This window comes from Akebia trifoliata, chromosome 3, assembly GCF_017979445.1.
Source record: "Akebia trifoliata isolate Shusen 1 chromosome 3, ASM1797944v1, whole genome shotgun sequence".
Classification (NCBI taxonomy): Eukaryota; Viridiplantae; Streptophyta; class Magnoliopsida; order Ranunculales; family Lardizabalaceae; genus Akebia; species Akebia trifoliata.
Genome location: NC_141377.1, coordinates 37902151 through 37915533, shown reverse-complemented (window position 1 = coordinate 37915533; position 13383 = coordinate 37902151).

Here is a 13383-nt window from a genome sequence, read left to right as displayed (position 1 = left end):
TCCAATGGTTGGCTTAAAAGATGTGTTCTGAGAATATATTATGGATTTCTATGATACATCTCAACAGTTGGATGTCACAAGTACACGATCGAGATTGTGTGTGAACATTAGAGTTCACTTTCATGAGTCTAAGGATCCCAACCCATTAAAATATAGAGTCGTGTTGGCGTGACCTCAAGATTGTACCTCACATTGCACATCATGACGTGAAAGTGCATAGGAACCATAGGTGTTTCTTCACTTGTATCTCGATGAAATGCATTTATAATTCCTGTACACTTTCACATCAGGCAATGTGAGGTACAATCTTGAAGTCACTTCATCGTTATTCTATAAAATATACAACATCCAACAAGAGGATGCAATACGGGATGTTGATCTTACGAAAATACTACGATGATTTTTTTTTATTTAAATAAAAAGGTGTTGTGTGGAAGTGTAACAAAAGTAAAAATAAAAGAATAAATGAATACACAAAATTTACGTGATTCGGCAAATTGCCTAGGTTCACGGAGGAGTGGGAAAAAAATCCACTATCAACGATAAAGATTACAAACTCTCTGGTTACAAGTGCAAGGAACCTCACAGAACAAACACATAATACAATATATACCAATCCTTTAGGCTGAGCCCACTCCACATCGGGAAAGGTCCCTTTTGATATTGCCTTGCCTCTTGAAGTCGAAGCCCAATAAGAATACTAGATATCTCACAACAATCTCCACCTTGGCTTGTATTCCTTCAAACTACCGTAAAGAAAGCTTGTAGATGCCATCGTGAGGTATCTCCAATGAATGCCTATTTGCACCCCATTTTATAGGTAGAAATGCACCACCATGAAAATTAATGAAAAGTGAAGTGGATTAAGTCCAAGCAATGCTTGAATTTTTCTGGAGAAACCGGTTTTATCAAACATGTCAGCTACATTCTTCTTAGTATGAATCTTTAAAATTTTTCTCTCTTCCAAAGATACTCATTTTCCGATCTTATGAAATCGAACATCAATGTATTTGGTTTTGGCATGATAAACATGGTTCTTAGCCATGTGAATTGCATTTTGGATGTCACAATGTAACAAAGTATTCTCTTGCTTAAAGCCAAAGCTTACCCTTTTAAACATATAACTTCCTTTCCTGCCTCTGTCACTATTATATACTCTACCTTAGTTGTGGATAAAGCAACAATATCCTGCAAAATCGATTTTCAAGAAATCGGTCATCTCGTAAATGTGAACACATAGCCAGTTATGGACCTCCTAGATTCGAGATCCCCTGCGTAATCAACATTCACATAACCCACAACTTTACTTGATGCCCCACTGCGATGATTCTTGAATCTCGTATGCCTGCAAGGTATCTTAGAATCCACTTTACTGCATTTCAATACTCTTTTCCCAGATTAGCCATATCCCTGTTTATCACACTAACTGTATTTGAAATATCATGCCTAATACATACCATCAAATACATAAGACACCTAATTGCATTAGCATATGACACTCGAGACATATGCTTCACATCATCATCTGTGATTGGACACAACTGTGATGTCAACTTGAAGTGTGTTGCCAAAGGTCACAAGTTTTGCATCAAGCATGTTAAACCTCTCCAATACCTTTTCAAGATACTTCTTCTGAGACAATCATAATTTTCTAGTCCTATGGTCACGATATATTTTTCTGCTAAGGATATTTCTATGCTAAAGATTTTTTTTGTTGCCCTCAGATCCTTCATATCCAATTCGCCACTCAATAGAGACTTCAACCTATTGATTTCATGCTTATTTTTCGCAACAACTAACATATCATCAAAATATAGAGCAAGTATTATATGGGAACCATCAACAATAATTTTGAAATAAATACAACAGTCACAGTCACAAAGCGTATACTCATGTGTTACCATGAATGAATCAAAACGCTTGTACCATTATCAAGGAGACTGTTTTAGGCCATACAATGAGCTCTTTAGTTTGCACACAAAGTCATTATTGCTTGGTTACTTGAAGTCTTTAGGTTAATGCTTGTAGATACATTCATAACTAATGTTGAGGTTTATGGTGGAAAGTTTTCTTCACATCAAGTTGTTCCAATTCTTTGTCATACATTCCTACCATAGCTAAGATTCCTCAAATGGATGTATGTTTCATTGTTAGTTCTATATTTTGTCAATCCTGAGACTAATGTTAAGTGTCGGATCGATTTGCGTATTAAAGACGTATGAATACTCCGATAAACTACTCAACCACATGCACCTTAACAAAAAGTTTCAATGTGTATGCACAAAGCCTAAATGGTAATGAGATCACCTAGACTATTCTCCAACATTTAGATGATTGATAGGTTGACCCATATCGATTAGAAAAAGTCTTTTCTCAACCCGTTCCTTCATCGGACCTTTCAGGAATCAAATTTGATGATTTGGGGGACATTAAAAATTTAACCACCCTAAGACCATCTTCTTTCTTTGGTGATTGTTTGAGAACTTTATATAGGTAAGATCTATTGCAACTTTGAACCGTTTCATTATCAGATTTCCCGAAAATTGATTTTAACCATAAATAACAATAAGGGTATTTTGGTCATTTTACCCACTTATGCCATGACCCACTCCTTGGTGGCAATTTGGGGGTGTTTTACATAATAAGATCTATCAGATTATTGAATGACGTATCAATCGAAGCTATCATTTGAAAGTTATGGTCAAAATATCCCCTAATGACATTTTGGTAATTTTCACGGTCTCAACTTCCTGCGGGCAATGAACTCCACATTCTCGGGTAGGAACTGATTCTTCAGCTCCCTTTTGAGGTCTTCCCATGTATCGATGGAGCATTGGCCACTCTCCATCTCGGTGTACTTTGTTCGCCACCATAGCTTAGCGTCACCTGCAAGATACATAGAAGCAGTTTTTACTTTTACCTCTTCTGAATCCGGTCGAGCTGCACGGAAGTACTGTATGTTGATGTGGAGATTGGTGGTAAGACCACCCAGGCAATGGTTGATACGGGAGCTACACATAGCTTCATTGCCCCTGCAGAGGCGAAGCGCCTCAATATCCGGCTCGAAAAGGATTCAAGCCGTATGAAAGCTGTTAACTCCGAGGCCACTCCTATACAAGGGTCGGCCAAGTTTGTGGCCATCAAGATGGGTCCATGGAAGGGTAAGCTAGATCTTCTCGCAGTTCCACTCGATGAGTTCCGAGTTATCATTGGGATGGACTTTCTGCGATAGAACAGGGCCGTTCCGATGCCATTTGCCAACACTTTGGGCTTGCTAGGTGAAAGTCCAAGCTTCATTCCTCTCTCTACAGGTAAAGAAGAGGGAAATATGATCTCAGCCCTTCAACTGAAGAAAGGTGAGCAAACGTTTCTTGCTACCTTACGAGTTGAACCTGATGATCAGGACCATAGTTCAACTCCCCCATTGGTTAAACAGGTTTTGACTGAATTTGATGATGTTATGCCGGAAGAACTTCCGAAGACCCTACCGCCACGTAGGCCGATTGATCATCAAATCGAACTAGTACCTGGTACCAAGCCTCTTGCAAAGGGGCCATACAGGATGAGTCCTCCGGAACTAGCTGAGCTACGCAAGCAACTTGATGGACTTCTGGAGTCTGGATTTATCAGACCTTCTAAGGCACCTTATGGGGCGTCTGTTTTATTCCAGAAGAAGCATGATGGGTCATTGCGACTTTGTGTAGACTACCGAGCGCTGAACAAGGTTACCGTCAAGAATAAGTATCCGATTCCACTGATTGCCGATTTGTTTGATCAACTTGGGGCAGCCAAGTATTTTTTCAAGTTGGATTTGAGATCATGGTACTATCAAGTACGGGTTGCAGATGGAGATGAGCCGAAAACTACCTGTTCTACCAGGTATGGTGCCTATGAGTTCTTAGTCATGCCCTTCGGCCTTACGAACGCACCTGCGACTTTCTGCACCTTGATGAACGACCTCTTCAGACCGTACCTCGACAAGTTTGTTGTGGTATATCTTGATGACATTGTGGTATACAGTTCTACCTTAGAAGAGCACGTTCAACATTTACGCAAGGTATTTCAAGTGCTTCGCGACAATCAGTTGTATGTTAAGCTAGAGAAGTGTTCATTCGCCCAAGAGCAGATTATGTTTCTTGGCCATGTTGTGGGTAATGAACAAATCCGGATGGACATGGAGAAAGTGCGAGCTATTGATGAATGGAAAACCCCTTCTACTGTCACAGAACTCAGGTCATTCCTCGGTCTTGTGAACTATTATAGACGTTTCGTCCAAGGTTATTCCAAAAGAGCCGCACCTCTCACAGACCTGTTGAAGAAAGATCACACTTGGTCCTGGTCGGATAAGTGTCATGAGGCGTTTGAAGACCTCAAGCTTGCTGTTATGCAAGACCCAGTCTTAGCTCTACCCGACATCACCAAGCCGTTTGAAGTTCAGACAGATGCATCTGACTTTGCTATTGGAGGAGTGTTGTTACAGGATGGGCATCCGCTTGCTTATGAAAGTCGGAAGCTCAATGATGCTGAGAGACGTTATACCGCACAGGAGAAAGAGTTGTTAGCCGTCGTCCACTGTTTAAGAGTTTGGAGACATTATTTGTTAGGATCACAGGTTCATGTGAAGACTGATAATGTGGCCGTGAGCCATTTCCTGACTCAGAAAAAGTTGACACCGAAGCAGGCTCGTTGGCAAGAATTCCTCGCAGAGTTTGACTTGGCCTTGGATTACAAGCCAGGAAAGAACAATAACGTGGCCGATGCCTTGAGTCGCAAAGCAGAGCTAGCAGCACTTCAGCGACAAGTTTCTCAAGTTACCAGCACTTTACAGCAGAGAATTCAGGATGGTTTGAACAGTGATTCCCAGGCGAAGGCCATATTGGATATGGTGTAGAAGGGGAAAGCACGCCGTTTCTGGCTTCGGGATGGGTTGTTATATACCACTAAGAGCCGCATGTTTGTTCCACGTGCGGACGGGCTAAGACGAGAACTTATGAGGGAGTGTCACGACACTCCATGGGCTGGCCATCCGGGCTGGCGCCGCACATTAGCTCTCTTGGAGCGAGGATACTACTGGCCGAACATCCGTGATGATGTGTTAGACTATGTGAGGACCTGCCTCATTTGCCAGCAAGACAAGATCGAGCGCGACAAACCTATCGGGCTACTGGAACCTCTTCCAGTCCCCCAAAGGCCTTGGGAAAGTGTTTCTATGGACTTTGTCACAGGTTTACCGAAGGTTGCAGAGTATGGATCCATCCTTGTGGTTGTGGACCGTTTCTCCAAATATGCTACATTTATACCGACCTCGACGTATTGCTCAGCAGAAGAAACAGCGCACTTGTTCCTCAAGCATGTCATCAAGTATTGGGGTGTGCCCAAGAACATTGTCAGCGATAGAGATTCAAGATTTACAGGGAGATTCTGGACCGAATTGTTCAGATTACTTGGGTCTCAGCTTGACTTTTCGACCAGCGGACATCCTCAAACAGATGGGCAGACTGAAAGATTTAATGCCATGTTGGAGGAGTATCTCAGGCATTTTGTCACTGCCAACCAAAAGGATTGGGCGAATCTACTTGATGTCGCACAGTTCTGTTTCAACCTTCAGAAGAGCTCTTCCTCCAACAAGAGTCCTTTTGAACTTATTACTGGCCAACAACCTTTAACTCCTCATACTATTATTTCAGGATATCAGGGACAGTGTCCAAGGGCGTACAAGTTTGCTAAGTTTTGGCAGGACAACAATGAAATTGCCAGATCTTACCTTGAAAAAGCGTCAAAGCGGATGAAGAAATGGGCTGATGGACATCGTCGACCAGATCGTTTCAAAGTTGGTGACTTAGTTCTACTCAAGACAGATTAGTTGAGAAGGTTCAACCGAGTACAGCGAGCACACAGGGGTCTACTACAGCGTTATGAAGGTCCAATGCTCATCCTCTCTCGAGTTGGCAAGGTCTCCTACAAGCTGAAGTTACCGCACTGGTTACGCAACATCCACCCTGTCTTCCATGCCAGCTGTCTCAAGCCATTCCATGCAGATCCAGCATGCAGCATTCCAACACGTTCACCTTCTCGTTCAACAATCCAGCCGGAACGTGTTGTCGACCAAGTTCTCGCCGAGCGTCAAGTCAGCAGCAGTTCAAGCAAGCAGCAGCACATGGAGTACTTTGTCACATGGAAGAACTTGCCAGAATGCGAAGCCACCTGGGAGAGAGCAGAGAACCTACAACCATTCAAGCAGAAGATTGAAGAGTTTGTCAGGGACAATGCGACGAGGACGTCTGCAGAATAGGTGGGGGAGACTGTAACGGCCATGTACTCTGACACCTAGAGTTTAGGTGTGTCTCGCCCCGGAGTCACCCGGGAGCACCCATGTAATACTATGTAAGGCTCGTTATGAAGCCATGTCAGCCCCCGTACCAGGGCATATCTGTTAGCTTAGGGTACATGTCAGCCCCGTGCCAGGGCATCCTTGTTAGCTTAGTGGCATTTTAGTAATAAGGGAGTATGACCGGCCTCTACTTTTGATGTTCCCTTCTGGAAATCTAGTAAAGACTTAGCATACACTTTGTAGGAAGGGTGTCAGTGCTATCCCAATCCCCGGCCTACACCCACGTTGTTGAAGCCTTGAAGCCCAGCTCCGTGGAAGTCCCGCGTGTCATAGGATCATCATTTGCTTGTAACGCACCTATTTGCTTTTGTAACGCGTTACACCGTGTAATCAATATTATATCAACAAAGTTGCCTCCGGGCTTTGCCTCGTTTACTTGTTTGCTAGCTACGTGTGTGTGGTGTACGATCATTTTACAGGCTTGCAAGTGGATTTGACCCCCTTGCGCTGCACGACCTCGCTTCGAAAGAATAGGGCCGTGACAGTTGGTGACATGATGTAATTCCATAAACTTGTTGAAAAATTAAAATTGTGCAAGCTAGATTTTTACAAATATTATGTATGAGAAGCAACGCAGAGTCAATTTCAAGATAGTGTCTCATACCGGTAAATGTGTTATTGATTACGTTCATTCAGATATTTGGGGATCAATGACAATATCTTCACACAGTGGCACACGATATGTTGTCAATTTTATTGATGACTACTTTTGGAAGGTATGAATTTATTTTATGGAGCACAAGTAAGATGTTTTCAACATGTTCAAACAATGAAAAATAGATGTTGAATATCAAACAGGGAAGAAAATAAAATATCTCAGATCAGACAACGGCGTGGAGTATAAAGATTCAAAATTCATTAAGTTATCTAACTCAAAAAGGATCACTTGTGACTTCACAATCAAGAAAATCCAATAGTAGAATAGGGTTGCAAAAAGAATGAATAAAATATTGTTAGAAAATGTTAGATACATGAGGTTGAATGCAGGTTTGCCAAAATTTTATGGGCTAAGGTAGTAAACATGACATGCTATATCACCAATAGGTCTCCATCAGCAGCCATTGACTTCAAAATTTCAAAGGAGCTTTAATCAAGTAAACTAGTAAATTTTTCAGTTGTTAAAATTTTTTGTTACCTTACTTATGTGCATGTACCAAGTGGAGAACAGTCGAAATTAGATCCAAGATCAAGAAAATGTATATTTCTTGATTTTGAAAAAGAAGGTTAAATGTTACAAGCTTTGGGATTTAATATCAAAGAAGAAGGTTGTCAGTAGAGATATAGTATTTGAACATACATGTTGCAGAAGAATGGATTTCAAGTTGACTGCCTGAAACAAATAGTTGAGGTGGAGTTTGATGAAGACAGATCATCTATGGAAAGAGTTGAAAATTAAGAACTTGAAACTAATCTACAACAATTATTGGAAGAGTCTTATTCATTGGCTGGAGACAAAGAAAGACATGTTCAAAAGACACTATAAAAGTACGATTTTGAAGACATGGTTACTTTTGCCTTAATAGCTAATAGAAATTTATATTCTTATAAGGATGCAATTAATAGTAAAGACAATAAAAAATGGTTAGTTGCAATATTAGAAGAAATGTAATCACTACGAAAGAATTTGGTATTTAGTGAAATTACCCAAAAGAGAGAAAATTGTAGGTTGCAATGGTATATCAAAAGAAATAAACACTTTCAAACAAAGAAGTTGAAAAGTCCAATGCACGATTAGTAGCTAAGAATTACTTGTAGAAAGAATTGACTATAATAAGATTTTCTCGTCGATTATGAATGAAAATTTTGGGTTTCGTACCGTGTCTAATCTTAGAGGGGGGTGAATATGATAATTAAAATTTCTTTCAATTTATCCAATTTTAACTTAGATTGATTAATTTGAGTACGTGTTATAAGTTATTTACTTACCTCGATTTTGCACTCATGTCTTTAATTTGCATTTAATGAAAATACACTTGGAATTTAAACGTTCATTTTGTCATGTAATTCAACGGCACATTCATATATGATTCACCTATTTGACATTCATGCCATCTCATAATATTTAAGTATAAATTGCAAAATCATAAAACATGCATTAGACATAAGACTTATGATGGTTCGACAATGTGCATACATCCATACTCACGGTTAATATCTAGTTTGCAATGCAATTGAAGTTCACTTAAAATCTAAACATTCATAGCATGACATATATAACATAATGTTCATTTATAACATACATTCATCTAAGTGTAAACTAATAGAGGCATTTCCACAAACACAAGACAAATATTTTATAGAAATTCGGCAACAAGCCTACATCCACTCACAAGGTCACCTTCGCATGGGTCTTGGTGTTCTCTATTAATGAGGTTTATGGTTCACTTCAAACCTTTTTACATAGAATATTTATACCGAGATTAAATTCTAAAATCTTAAGATCGAAAGAAATGCATCCTCTCAAAATGTGTGAATTTTGTTCATAAAAAATTCACGAACCTCTACTCTTGTTAAAAATTATCAATTCTAATAAGAGCTTGATTTTTTAGGGCTAAACCAAGAAATCACATACATATGTTTTTAAAAATAAAAGTAAAATAAACAATGACTCACTCAACACTTTAAGGTTTGCAAATGTTGATCTTGAATTTTTCGAATCCTTGTGTCCATGAGAGCTTTTCGATAGTTGGATCTTCCAATCAATCAATCTTTCAAGTTCTTCGACTCTTCGTGCTTCACTCCTTCTTTTAATGTCAGCCATTTACTCTAATAGATGTGCAAGGGTTGAAGGAATATGAAGAAGGAATCGAATCAAAGGAAGGGCATAGGTTCAGTGGGGTTTCAATTAAGGTTTGGACCTTCCAATTTGTAGAGAATGTTCTCTAGATGGAAGAAGGGAGAGCACAAGTTCTCTCGGGATCAATCCAACCCACAAAAAAACTCAAGAATGAGTTTTATAGCATTTGGGGTTATTTTCGGGGCTCAATGGTCGAAAATATGACTGTTGGATACTTGTTGCCGATGACGCCATGGCAAGTTTATGGAATTACATCATGTCACGCTTTCCCGTATGCCCGAGGCTCATATGCCGCAATGTCATGTCATCTGTGGAGGATGTTGTTGGTGTGGAGACTACAACTCCACCTACAACGTTGTTCCCTACTAGTCTGTGCAAAGTTCCCAACTTTTTGACCCTTTAAGATCACCAAAGCACCATTTGTGATTTTTATTCTACACCTTTTGTCGAATAACTACAACCTAGTGAATCTAATGTACCCAAGAAAATTATATTTTTTCAACTAGAACATATTTGAAATCGCTAAGGGACCATATAACACCATCAAACATCTGGATTTTAATCGTGCCTATTCCAACGATTTTACAAGCAACATCGTTGCCTATTAAAACAATACCACCATTACAAGGTTTAAATGTATCAAACCAGTCCTTATTTGGGCACATGTGGTATGAACAACCTGAATCCAAGATCTAAGAATCTTCTAGAAAATTGGTATTTGAAAATACTAATAAAAGATCTCCATCATCATTGTCTTCTAACTTATCTTCAGCGATGCTGACGAATCTGAAGCCTTTTTGTTCTTTTTGTCTTTCAGATACTATTTTAAGATTTTACAATTTCTCCAATAATGCCCCATCTTGTGACAATAATGGCATTCCACATCTTTCGCGGCCAGCCGCGAATTAGACCGAGAATTTTTCTTACAAAAACTCTTATCCCTTTCCTTATTTTTACCATGCTTTGCCACTAGTCCCCTATGCTTGGGAATCTTTACCAACAGACTTCATTTTCTTTTAACGAGATAAAAAAGCTCCAGTTACCTCCTCCAGGTCTAGAGTTTCTTTCCCATACAATAAGGTTGTCAGTAGATGGTTAAAGGAATCGGGGAGCGATGTCAACAAAAGTATCGTTTTATCCTTTTCTTCAATTTTAATGCCAAAATTTGTTAATTGCACGTTAAGACTACTAAACTTGTTAAGATGTTCTAGCAGATTTAAACTCTCTTGCATCTATAAATTATAAAGTTGTTTTTTCATGTACAACTTGTTTGTCATATTTTTTTTTTCCATATACAGACTCTCCAATTTCTTCCATATAGTCTCGATTATTTCTATGTTGATCATGTAGTAGATTACTTCCTCCAATAGATTGAGACGAATCACACTAGTTGCCTTCTCATCCATCTCTTCCCAATCGTCATAATTAATATTTGTAGGTTTTCTATCTTTACATGTCAACGCCTTGTGAATTCCTTAGTGAATAAGGAGATCTTTCATCCTCCTCTGTCAGAGAGAGAAATCATGTTTTTCTGTTGAACTTCTCAAATTCGAATTTTGTGTAGACACCCAAATTTGACTTGGCCCTCGACGCAAAATGCCCAAAAAATCAAAAAAATTAGAATGGGTTCTGAAGCCCAAACCTATAAAAATTCAACGTATTTTGTCATTCTTTTTCAATAAATGGCCCAAGGCTTCTCACGTGGCCCACAGACCAAAAACCCACCTCCCCAATCTTCTATATCCCTCAATCCATCTTAAACCAAACCTAAGCCCACCCAACTCAACCCCCAAACCCATTCTTATTCTACGCATTACCCAAGCCCATTCAACTCAACCCAAATATATTTCTATTCAACCCAACACATTACCCAAGCCCAACATCACAACCAATCACCCAACATCATCAAGGTATGACATATGTCATCATCCCATCTCACCTCCCTCATCAAATCACCAACTCCTATCATCTTTCTCTAAAAAATTTAACTACCCCATTATTTTTTCTCTAAAAAATCACATCAACCTACACTTCCCTCTAACATATTATCATCACTCCCTACTAACCAATTATCACCTTCTCCCAATCTACTATTATCATTACCTACAAACCCATCTCTACAACCTAAACCTACACCCCTCATCTCAAATCAAACACTCATTCTCTCCCATCAATTAATCTTAACCTCTAATCTCCACACATTTTGCCACATGTCACCATCTCCCTCACCTTCCCAACCACCCTCTTACACCCTTCATTTTCTTAAACCAAATACCACTCAATCACAACCACAATCTTAAACACCCATCATCTCACCTCATCAAACACTTCACCCAAATGGGTTGGGTAGGATCCAAATCATTTGGGTCAAAAATCATTCATTTAACTATCTTACACAAATACCCTTCAATCTCTTCTAATTTACCCCCACACCTCTATTAAACCCCACACCATTCTACCATTCATCATCATTTTACCCAACTTTACCCCTCAAAATAACATCCCAAATCCCATAAAAATCCCCTTTATTCTCAACTCACAACCTAATGTCTAACTCCCCAAAAGACTAAAAAAAAATTACTCTCTTTAAAAAACTCAACTCTCAACCCTCAATACTCAACTCTCAACTCTCTCAAACAAATCAAGAAAAGTCAAAGAAGACTCATCATTTGAAGAAAGTCAAAGAAGGTCAAGAAGAACAAGGTGGGTTTGGACAAAAGAACACCCTCTTCAACTTCCCTCCTCTACTCATCCCTTTTTCTACATCTTTGCACACACCACAATGGTTTGAATCACCATGCCCTCAATGGTTTGAACCAATATTAAAATCCCTCATACTTGAGGGCACATATATAATTTTTTGATTTTTTGATTTTTAAAAGTTGACAGAATCCGAGGTTACCACCAACGGTGGATGGAGTAGGGTGCCTAACACCTTTTCTACTTTATAAAATGGAACCCCTTACCTAGATCCAAAGTTGGACTGGTAAACCTTATCCGAACGAGAGTCACTAATGCCAAAAAATATGATTTTTTCAAAATATGCGACCCGGGTGACCATTCACACCCATTTCCAATATAAATGGTGGCGACTCCAAAACACCCCAAAGTGGATGATATATTAAAAAAATGAATAAATCACGTATCTACACGTTGTGTTCGTCATCTTTGCTGTTTAAGAACAAAAACCTAGCTTTGATACCACTTGTTGTGCGGAAGCGCAATAAGAGTAAAGATAAAAGAACAAATGAACACACAAGATTTCTATGGTTCGACAAATTGCCTACATCCATATAAAAGAGGGAGAAAAATCTACTATCAATGATAAAGAATACATCCTATTCACAGTCGCAAGGAACCTCATAGAACAAAAACATCAAGAAACACTACTCAAAAATATAATATATACTGGCCTTTCAGGCTGAGCCCACTCCGCATCGGAAAAGGTGCCTTTTTTTATATTGCCTTGCCTCTTGAAGTCCAAGCCCAATAAGAATACTAGACATTTCACAACAGAAGGGTATTGTATGACAAAATTATTTTGGTTGTTTGTCCAAGACTTTGGACATCATAATTTTTTTTTGAAGATTAAGGGGAAGGGGGAGGGGGAGGGAGGCAAACCCATAACCAAAGAAAAAGAAATTACATCCTTTCATAGGCATGCTTAGGGCTGGCAATAATCTGAAATACATCTGATGTTTGAATCGATCCAATCCGAAAAAATATGAAAAATCAGATTTTCAGATTGGAATCTTAGATTCGAAACAATTTTAGATTGGATTTAGATCTGTCCCAATCCATTCCGGAAAGAATCCTATCAGAACATAGTTTAATACTTTTTTAATTATTCTTAATTTCATATACATACATATAGATAAAACGTTTTAGTCTTTTTGGTTTTCCTCCGTATTTGTAGTTGATAAGTAGATTTTAAAGAAAATTATATGATTTTATATTTTTTGAACATTGATCATTTGAAAATAAGGCATTTGATCAGATCAGTTTAGATTAAGGATGAAATGAAACGGATCAGATTCGGTTCACATATTCATTAATCTGTTTAGACCGGATTAAGGATGAAATGAACATTAATCATTTGAAAATAAGGCATGTGATAGAGATTTACTTAGTACACTTAAGTTTCATTTTTATTACAGCAACTCCCTTGGAGTTCTAGCAACTCCAAGGGAACCTA